Below are 8,978 nucleotides of genomic sequence, written 5' to 3'. Positions count from 1 at the left end.
TTGGGTTGCCTCCCAACTAGCGCTATTGTTTAACGCCCCAAGCTAGGCATAAAAGCTAGGATAGATCTAAGTAGTGCCATCTTTGGCATTTGATTCATAAGTAGCTCGCATGATAGATTCATAAGGTAACTTGACTTTCTTTCTTGGAAAGTGCTCCATGCCTTTCCTTAATGGAAACTGGAATCTAATATTCCCTTCCTTCATATCAATAATCGCACCAATCGTTCTAAGGAAAGGTCTACCAAGAATAATAGGACATGAAAGATTGCAATCAATGTAAAGAACGATAAAATCTACGGGCACATAGTTCCTATTTGCAACAATAAGAACATCATTGATCCTTCCCATAGGCTTTTTAATGGTGGAATCCGCAAGGTGCAAATTTAAAGAGCAATCATCAAATTCATGGAAACCTATAATATCACATAAAGTTTTCGGAATTGTAGAAACACTAGCACCCAAATCACACAAAGCATAACACTCATAATCTTTAATTTTAATCTCTATAGTAGGTTCCCACTCATCATTAAGTTTTCTAGGTATAGAAACTTCCAAATTAAGTTTTTCATCATAAGATTGCATCAAGGCATCAACAATATGTTTGTTAAAGGCTTTATTTTGGCTATAAGCATGAGGAGAATTCAACACGGATTGCAACAAGGAAATACAATCTATTAAAGAGAAATTATCATAATTAAATTCCTTGAAATCCAAAGTAGTGGGTTCATCACTATGTAAAGTTTTGACTTCTCCAATCCCACTTTTACCAAATTTAGCATCAAGATCTAAAAACTCTGAATCATTGCGACGCCTTTTAACTAAAGTTGACTCATCTACAGTCCCATCATTATTAAGATTCATATTGCAAAACAAAAATTTAATAGGGGACACATCAATAACTTTTAGATCTTCATCATTATTTTCATGGAAACTAGAAGAACATGCCTTCACAAAGCAATCTTTCTTGGCACGTAATCTAGCGGTTCTTTCTTTGCACTCATCAATGGAAATTCTCATAGCTTTGATAGACTCATGCTTAGGAGGAGTAGATCTAAGTTTCAAAGAATCAACATCAAGCGAAAGTCTATCAACGTTCCTAGCTAATTCATCAACTTTAAGCAATTTTTCTTCAAGCAAGGCATTAAAATTCTTTTGAGAGACCATAAATTCTTTCACACTATTTTCAAAATCATAGGGCATCTTATTAAAATTTCCATAAGAATTATTATAGGAATTTCCATAATTATTAGAGGGATTACTAGGGAACGGTCTAGGATAAAGTTTCCTCTATAAGCATTCTTACCAAAATTATTCCTACCAACAAAATTCACATCCATAGATTCATTATTATTCTCAATCAAAGTAGATTCATTATTATTCTCAATCAAAATTCACATCCATAGATTCATTATTATTCTCAATCAAAATCATATGACAAAGGCATATCATTGGGATCAATAGGAGCACTCTTAGTAGCAAACAATTTCATAAGTTCATCCATCTTTCCCCTCAAAACACTAATTTCTTCTATAGCATGCACTTTTTTACTAGTAGATCTTTCAGTGTGCCATTGAGAATAATTATCCATAATATTATCAAGGAGTTTAGTAGCTTCTCCTAAGGTGATTCCATAAACATGCCTCCCGCGGCCGAATCTAAAAGATTTCTAGAAGCAAAATTCAATCCGGCATAAATTTTTTGTATGATCATCCAGAAATTCAAACCATGAGTAGGCCAATTGCTAATCATCAATTTCATTCTTTCCCAAGATTGGGCAACATGCTCATGATCAAGGTGTTTAAAATTCATAATATCGTTCCTAAGAGAGATGATCTTAGCGGGAGGAAAATATTTAGAGATAAAGGCATCCTTGCACTTATTCCATGAATCAATACTATTTTTAGGCAAAGACGAAAACCAAATTTTTGCACGATCTCTAAGTGAAAACGGAAATAACTTCAATTTAACAATATCATTATCCGTATCTTTCTTCTTTTGCATCTCACACAAATCAACAAAGTTGTTTAGATGGGTAGCTGCATCTTCACTAGGAAGGCCAGAAAATTGATCTTTCATAACAAGATTTAGCAAAGCAGCATTGATTTCACAAGACTCAACATCATTAAGAGGAGCAATCGGAGTACTAAGGAAATCATTATTATTAGTATTGGAAAAATCACACAATTTGGTATTATCTTGCGCCATCGCGACAAGCAATCCAACACACAAGCAAACAAAAAGGCAAGTGAAAGAGAGAGGAGATAGGAAAGAGAGGGATAATAAAACGGCAAGGGTGAAGTGGGGGAGAGGAAAACGAGAGGCAAATGGCAAATAATATAAATGCGAGGGAGATAAGTTTGTGATGGGTACTTGGTATGTCTTGACTTGAGCGAAGACCTCCCCGGCAATGGCGACAGAAATCCTTCTTGCTACGCTTTGAGCTTGCGTCGGTTTTCTTTGAAGAGGAAAGGGTGATGTAGCACAGTAGCGTAAGTATTTCCCTCAGTTTTTGAGATACAAGGTATCAATCCAGCAGGAGACTCCTCACAAGTCCCACGCACCTACACAAACAAACAAGAACTCGCAACCAACGCAATAAAGGGGTTGTCAATCCCTTCAACGCCACTTGCAGAAGTGAGATCTGATAGAGATAATATGATAAGATAAATATATTTTTGGTATTTTATGATATAGATTGTAAAAGTAAAGATGCAAATAAAAGTAGATTGAAAGCTTATATGATAAGAGATAGACCCGGGGGCCATAGGTTTCACTAGTGGCTTCTCTCAAGATAGCATATTATTACGGTGGGTGAACAAATTACTATCGAGCAATTGATAGAAAAGCGCATAGTTATGAGATTATCTAGGCATGATCATGTATATAGGCATCACATACGTGACAAGTAGACCGAAACGATTCTGCATCTACTACTATTACTCCACACATCGACCGCTATCCAGCATGCATCTAGAGTATTAAGTTCATGAAGAACAGAGTAACGCTTTAAGAAAGATGACATGATGTAGAGGGACAAACCCATGCAATATGATATAAACCCCATCTTTTTATCCTCGATGGCAAAAATACAATACGTGCCTTGCTGCCCCTGCTATCACTGGGAAAGGGCACCGCAATATTGAACCCAAAGCTAAGCACTTCTCCCATGGCAAGAAAGATCAATCTAGTAGGCCAAACCAAACTGATAATTCGAAGAGACTTGCAAAGATAACTTAATCACACATAAAAGAATTCAGAGAAGATTCAAATATTTCTCATAGATAAACTTGATCATAAAGCCACAATTCATCGGATCTCGCTAAACACACCGCAAAAAGAGTTACATCGAATAGATCTCCAAGAAGAGGAAGGAGAACTTTGTATTGAGAATCAAAGAGAGAGAAGAAGACATCTAGCTAATAACTATGGACCCGAAGGTCTATGGTAAACTACTCACAACTCATCAGAGAGGCCTTGGAGACGATGTAGCGGCCCTCCGTGGTGGATTCCCCCTCCGGCGGAGCGCCGGCGACGGCTCCAAGATGGGATCTCGCGGATACAGAAGGTTACGGTGGTGGAAATAGTTTTTGTGGTCTCCTCTGATGTTTTCGGGGTACGGGTGTATATATAGGAGGAAGAAGTACGTCGGTGGATGATCGAGGGGCCCACAAGGGTGGGGGGCGCGCCCAGCCCTAGGGGCGCGCCGGGCACCCTCATGGCCGCCTCGCTTGTTTCTTGACTTGCACTCCAAGTCCTCTGGATCACTTTTGTGCCGAAAAGATCGCTCCCGAAGGTTTCATTCCGTTTGGACTCCGTTTGATATTCCTTTTCTTCGAAACACTGAAATAGGCAAAAAAAAACAGCAATTCGGGCTGGGCCTCCGGTTAGTAGGTTAGTCCCAAAAATGATATATAAGTGTAAAGTAAATCCCATAAACATCCAAAACGGGTAATATAATAGCATGGAACAATAAAAAATTATAGATACGTTGGAGAAGTATCAGTGAGTTTCGTTCAAACTATTTCTATCACCATTTTCGGCATTACCATATGCATTCATCTCACTATTGGGTCAATCCATCACAGCTCAACCCATCACAAGGGTCGAACAATGTTCTGGTAGTTCCACCTCAAGTTGGTGGAGTTGGTCCAGCAAACGGAATGATGCCTTGTAATGTTGATGTTATCACTCCGGTCGATGGAGTTGGGGCAGCAAACGGAATGATGCCTTCTAATGTTGATGTTATCACTCTAATCTCCAAAATCACGTAAACTTCATGTTATATTATGTTTGGAACTATTCCTTGTATGCTGAGAACTCTTGCATCTTGAGACTTGTAAACTTGTGGTAGTCGAGTGTCTTCACTACTATTTCACCTTTTATGCACTATTCCTTTTATGTGGAATGTTTTTCAGAATCAATCATTGCTTCTTTTGTTCAATGATGCCTATATTTGACATGTTCTATGTGTGATGAACTATATGCTGCTTCTGCATATGTTTCGCTGCAGGAAAGAAACAGAAACAGGAAAAAAAGGCTCCTGGGCACACCATTACCGAGGGCGGCTCTCGGCAATGACTGTGAAACTGGACCAGAATGCACCCTTTACTGAGGGGCCTCTCGGTAAACGTATACCAACCAGTATACCCTGACACCTTTACCGAGAGGCCTCTCAGTAAACGATAATAACCTGTGGTAGCCCTGAAAACTTTACCGAGAGGTGCTCTCGGTAAAGGGAAAAGGATTGACGATGCTGGCTCTCGGCAAAGTTGGCCCTCGGCCTGTTCTCGTGGTCCAACATGTCAGGAGGTGACACATGTCAGCCTCCTATTGGTTACCTTTGCCGAGAGGGCCTCTCGGCAAAGCTGGCCCTCGGCCCGTGCTCTTGGTCCCACATGCCAGGAGGTGACGCGTGTCAGCCTCCTACTGGTTCTCTTTCCCGAGAGTGGCTCTCGGCAAAGTTGTCCCTCAGCCTGCTCTCTTGGTCCCACATGCCAGGAGGTGGCACGTGTCAGCCTCCTACTGGTTCTCTTTGCCGAGAGTGCCTCTTGGCAAAGTGGCAAAGTTGGCCCTCGACCTTCTCCCTTGGTCCCACATGTCAGGAGGTGACACGTGTCAGCCTCCTACTGGTTCTCTTTGCCGAGAGTTGCTCTCGTCAAAGGTGGCCCTCGGCCTGTTGTCGTGGATCCACATGTCAGGACACGACACGTGTCAGCCACCTAGTATTTCTTTTTGCCGAGCGTGGCTCTCGACAAAGTTTGCGTGGTCCCACATGTCTGGAGCTAACGGACTTATCCGTTAGCTGCTTTATTTTGCCGAGACGTGTTGTTTAGCTCTCGGCAAATGCTTTGCCGAGTGCCCGTGCTATGGCTCTCGGCAAATACCTGTTTGCCGAAGAGGTGTACGCCGGGTGGCTTTTGCCGAAGGTGACACTCAGAAAAGGCGTTGCCGGCGGTTTTTGGGCCTTTGCCGAGTGTCTCTGGCACTCGGCGTATAGGGCGATTCCAGTAGTGATGCTGGAAACAAAATGAATGTCTACCTAGCAACGCCAAGGAGTTCCTAACGCGCTCGAACAACAATGGTTGTCGTGTGTACTACAAGGACGACGAAAGCTTTTGACAATGGTGTTAAGGGGATCACGTCGGTAGGGTACTATGTGACAGGTGGTGATCATCCTCCCGTGTGGATGTGCCATGTTCCCTCCAGATCTTTAGTCGAGTTTGTTTTGCTCTTACTTCTATTTTGTCATTTCGTGTTGGTGATATCAACAATATTGTTATGACGAGATGTATGTCCCTGTCATAGGCATTCAGCCTTTTCGGTTATCTCTTCATGCAACTCTTACGGAAAAATGAAGTGTTATCTAGCTCGTAGAGTACATGTTTGGTCGTTTGTGGATGCTCCATATTTTCCCTTTTTATTTTGTACATGTCAAGACTCAAGTGCTTCTGTTGATTGTTTCTTCCAGATATTTTCTAAGTTCCACCACTCGTTACTTATACCAATAAAAAGCCAGTATTCCATAAGTACGGAACTTGACGACAACAATTGGCTAGTGGAGCACGACCAGCTGCAAACCCAACCAAACAGCTCGCTTCGAGCCGGCTACGGAAAGTGTGTGCCTGGATTGCTTCTTCTTACTGAAAATACCAAACTAAATTGGTAGTTTGAAACCCACCATAGCCCCCGCGTCGCTCTCTCCGCAAGGGCGACCTGGGCGGCGATATTCACTCCCCGGCCTGCTACGCTGCTGCTCCCATAGGAAGGAAATGAATGGGTGATCTTTAAAATAGACTTTGAGAAAGCCTATGATAAAGTGAAATGGCCTTTTTTGTTTCTTCGTATGAAAGGTTTCTCACCCAAGTGGATATCTTGGATTGAGTCTTTTGTTTCAGGAGGAAGTGCAGCTATAAAGGTAAACTGATGTCGGATCTTATTTTCAAACGAAGAAGGGTCTTCAACAGGGCAATCCCCTTTCCCCTATGCTCCTCAACATCATAGCTGACATGTTGGCCGTTCTAATTGATAGAGCCAAAGCAAATGGACAGATTAGTGGAGTAGTGCCACACCAAGTTGATGAAGGCCTATATATTCTTCAGTATGTAGACGATACAATTCTATTTATGGATCATGACCAAGAGAAGGCTTGCAACATGAAGATACTACTTTCTGCATTCGAGCAACTATCAAGTCTTAAGATTAATTTCCATATGAGTGAGTTATTCTGTTTTGGAGAAGCCCAAGCTATGGAGAGTCAATACACCAAGACTTTTGGTTGTGCCTCTGGTGAATTTCCTTTAACGTATTTAGGTATTCCTATTCATGATAGGAAACTAACAAATGCTGAATGAAAAGGGGTATTAGAACGGTTCGAGAAAAGACTATGTAGTTGGAAAGGAAAATATCTTTCTTCAGGAGGTTGCCTTACAGTGGTTAACTCGGTGCTTAGCAGCCTTCCTTGTATATGATGTCCCTTTTTGCTATACCAAGGGGTGTACTTAAAAAATGATTATTTTCGCTCTAGATTTTATTGTCAGAGTGACGATCAAAAGAAAAGGTACCGATTGGTTAAATGGAACATTTTGTGCCGCCCTATAGAGGAAGGGGTTTGGGAATTCATGATTTTTTTGCGAGGAGGAATTCATGATTTGGACATGAAGAATGTCTCCTTATTAGGAAACTGGTTGTTTAAGCTACAGACAACTAATGGAGTGTGGCAACAGTTGATATGTAATAACTACTTATTTAGTAAGCCTTTTTCGCAAGTCATGTAGTCAACCTGACACCCATGCAAGTCAAAACTGATGCAACATGGATAGGACAGTGGGTGACACACTTAGAAAAAATTTAGAACCCAAATGTGCATTTTCATAGCATTAGGACTAACTTGACACTCCTCAAATAGTTTTAGGACATATTGTGTATTTTACTCTGTTTCGATTATGTCTTGCTGTGTCGCATGACCAACATGAATTATGTCAATGCCATAAGCATGTATGAGGCTGATCACGATGCTGCCTACCAGATGGACCTGTACGCGACTTCATGCAGTGCATGCGACTTATTCCATGTCCCGAGCGTCATCGCTAACATAGCGTGCACGCGACTTATTCCATGTCCCGAGCGTCATCGCCAACATAGCGTGCAAGCAACTTATTCCATGTCCCGAGCGACTTATTCCATGTCTCGAGCATCATCGTCGACATAGCGTGCATGGAACTTACTCCATCTAGTTTGAATAAGGTGCATGTTTATACATATATAGTAGAGGTCACACCAATCTGACTCGGCGATGTAGTGGTTCATGAATCAATACAACCCAAAGAGTCATCACTTTGTTCAATATATGCAGTTCTATATGGGTACTAGTAGGTTAGTCAAGATAAACAAACCTTCATATAACATGCACGCTGTCCAGCAGTAGGTAAATGTCTGCATCCCACACTCCTCATCTAGACATGATTGATTGTGCCAAAATGTAGCTAGGTAGTGGATAGTCGTCATATGTATTGATCTTCTTCTTTTTTACGGGTAGCAACTAGTATATGTTTTGATTAAATAACCATACAGATATGAAAGTTAAGAGATGAATATTGTCATGAGGATTTTTGTATGCGAAGTCTACTTTAGGCTTGACATACGTATACTCAGGTGGCAGTTAGTCAAATATCATCCATTTTTTCTTTTGTAAATGAAAAAAAAGCTAGCCGTTATATCGACAGCTCTACACATAGCCATCATTTATTGCGTACTTTTAACATGAAGTTATATAAACGCGGATAGTTGAGGGTATTATTGGTGACATGCCCGTCCCATCCAGAAATTCTTGGTTAGTGGAGAACCAAACAACTTCTATAAATTTGTGATGCTAGTACTGAGTTGGGCCTCACAAGTCACAAACGATCATACTATCTTCTTGTTTATCAAGATGATAAATCCGTTTCTTTCCGTGTTTTCCATTGGCCACCAGATGAAAATAGTGTGTTGTTATCTCCCTCTTGGATCTGTCTAACTTTAGCGCATTAGGACCGCTTATTTTCTTATTCTCTCATCAACCACTCTCTTAGCCGCTCACACTACCAAAGTAAGGGGATAGTGTGCTCTGCCTTTATGTCCAAGTCACTGATTCTGCCTCTGTATGGAAGGCTTTTATGATTTGGTGGCTACCAAAATTGCTGAAGAGAATATTTGTTCCTCACTCATATATTGAAAGGTGCTGAAAAATATAGATATCGTAGACAGCTCCTGGGAGTGGGCCAAAAGCTCGATTGGCTAGTATAAGGAACAGCAATAAAGATTGTTATCACAATAACCCAAACGAGAAAGCGGCATAATTAGAGACATGTCCTACCGTGCGCGCCCGACAAAACAATTTCTCTCGAGCCAATGATCTCAAGAATTGTGGTAAAAATAAAAAAGACCTCTAGCTTCGGAATTATCATTACTAGTTTCTTCTTGTGGTCTAATCATGTCGATGT

Source organism: Triticum dicoccoides, chromosome 3B, assembly GCF_002162155.2.
Source record: "Triticum dicoccoides isolate Atlit2015 ecotype Zavitan chromosome 3B, WEW_v2.0, whole genome shotgun sequence".
Taxonomy (NCBI): domain Eukaryota; kingdom Viridiplantae; phylum Streptophyta; class Magnoliopsida; order Poales; family Poaceae; genus Triticum; species Triticum dicoccoides.
The sequence above is the reverse complement of the archived record's forward strand: the minus strand, read 5'-3'. Positions refer to the sequence as shown.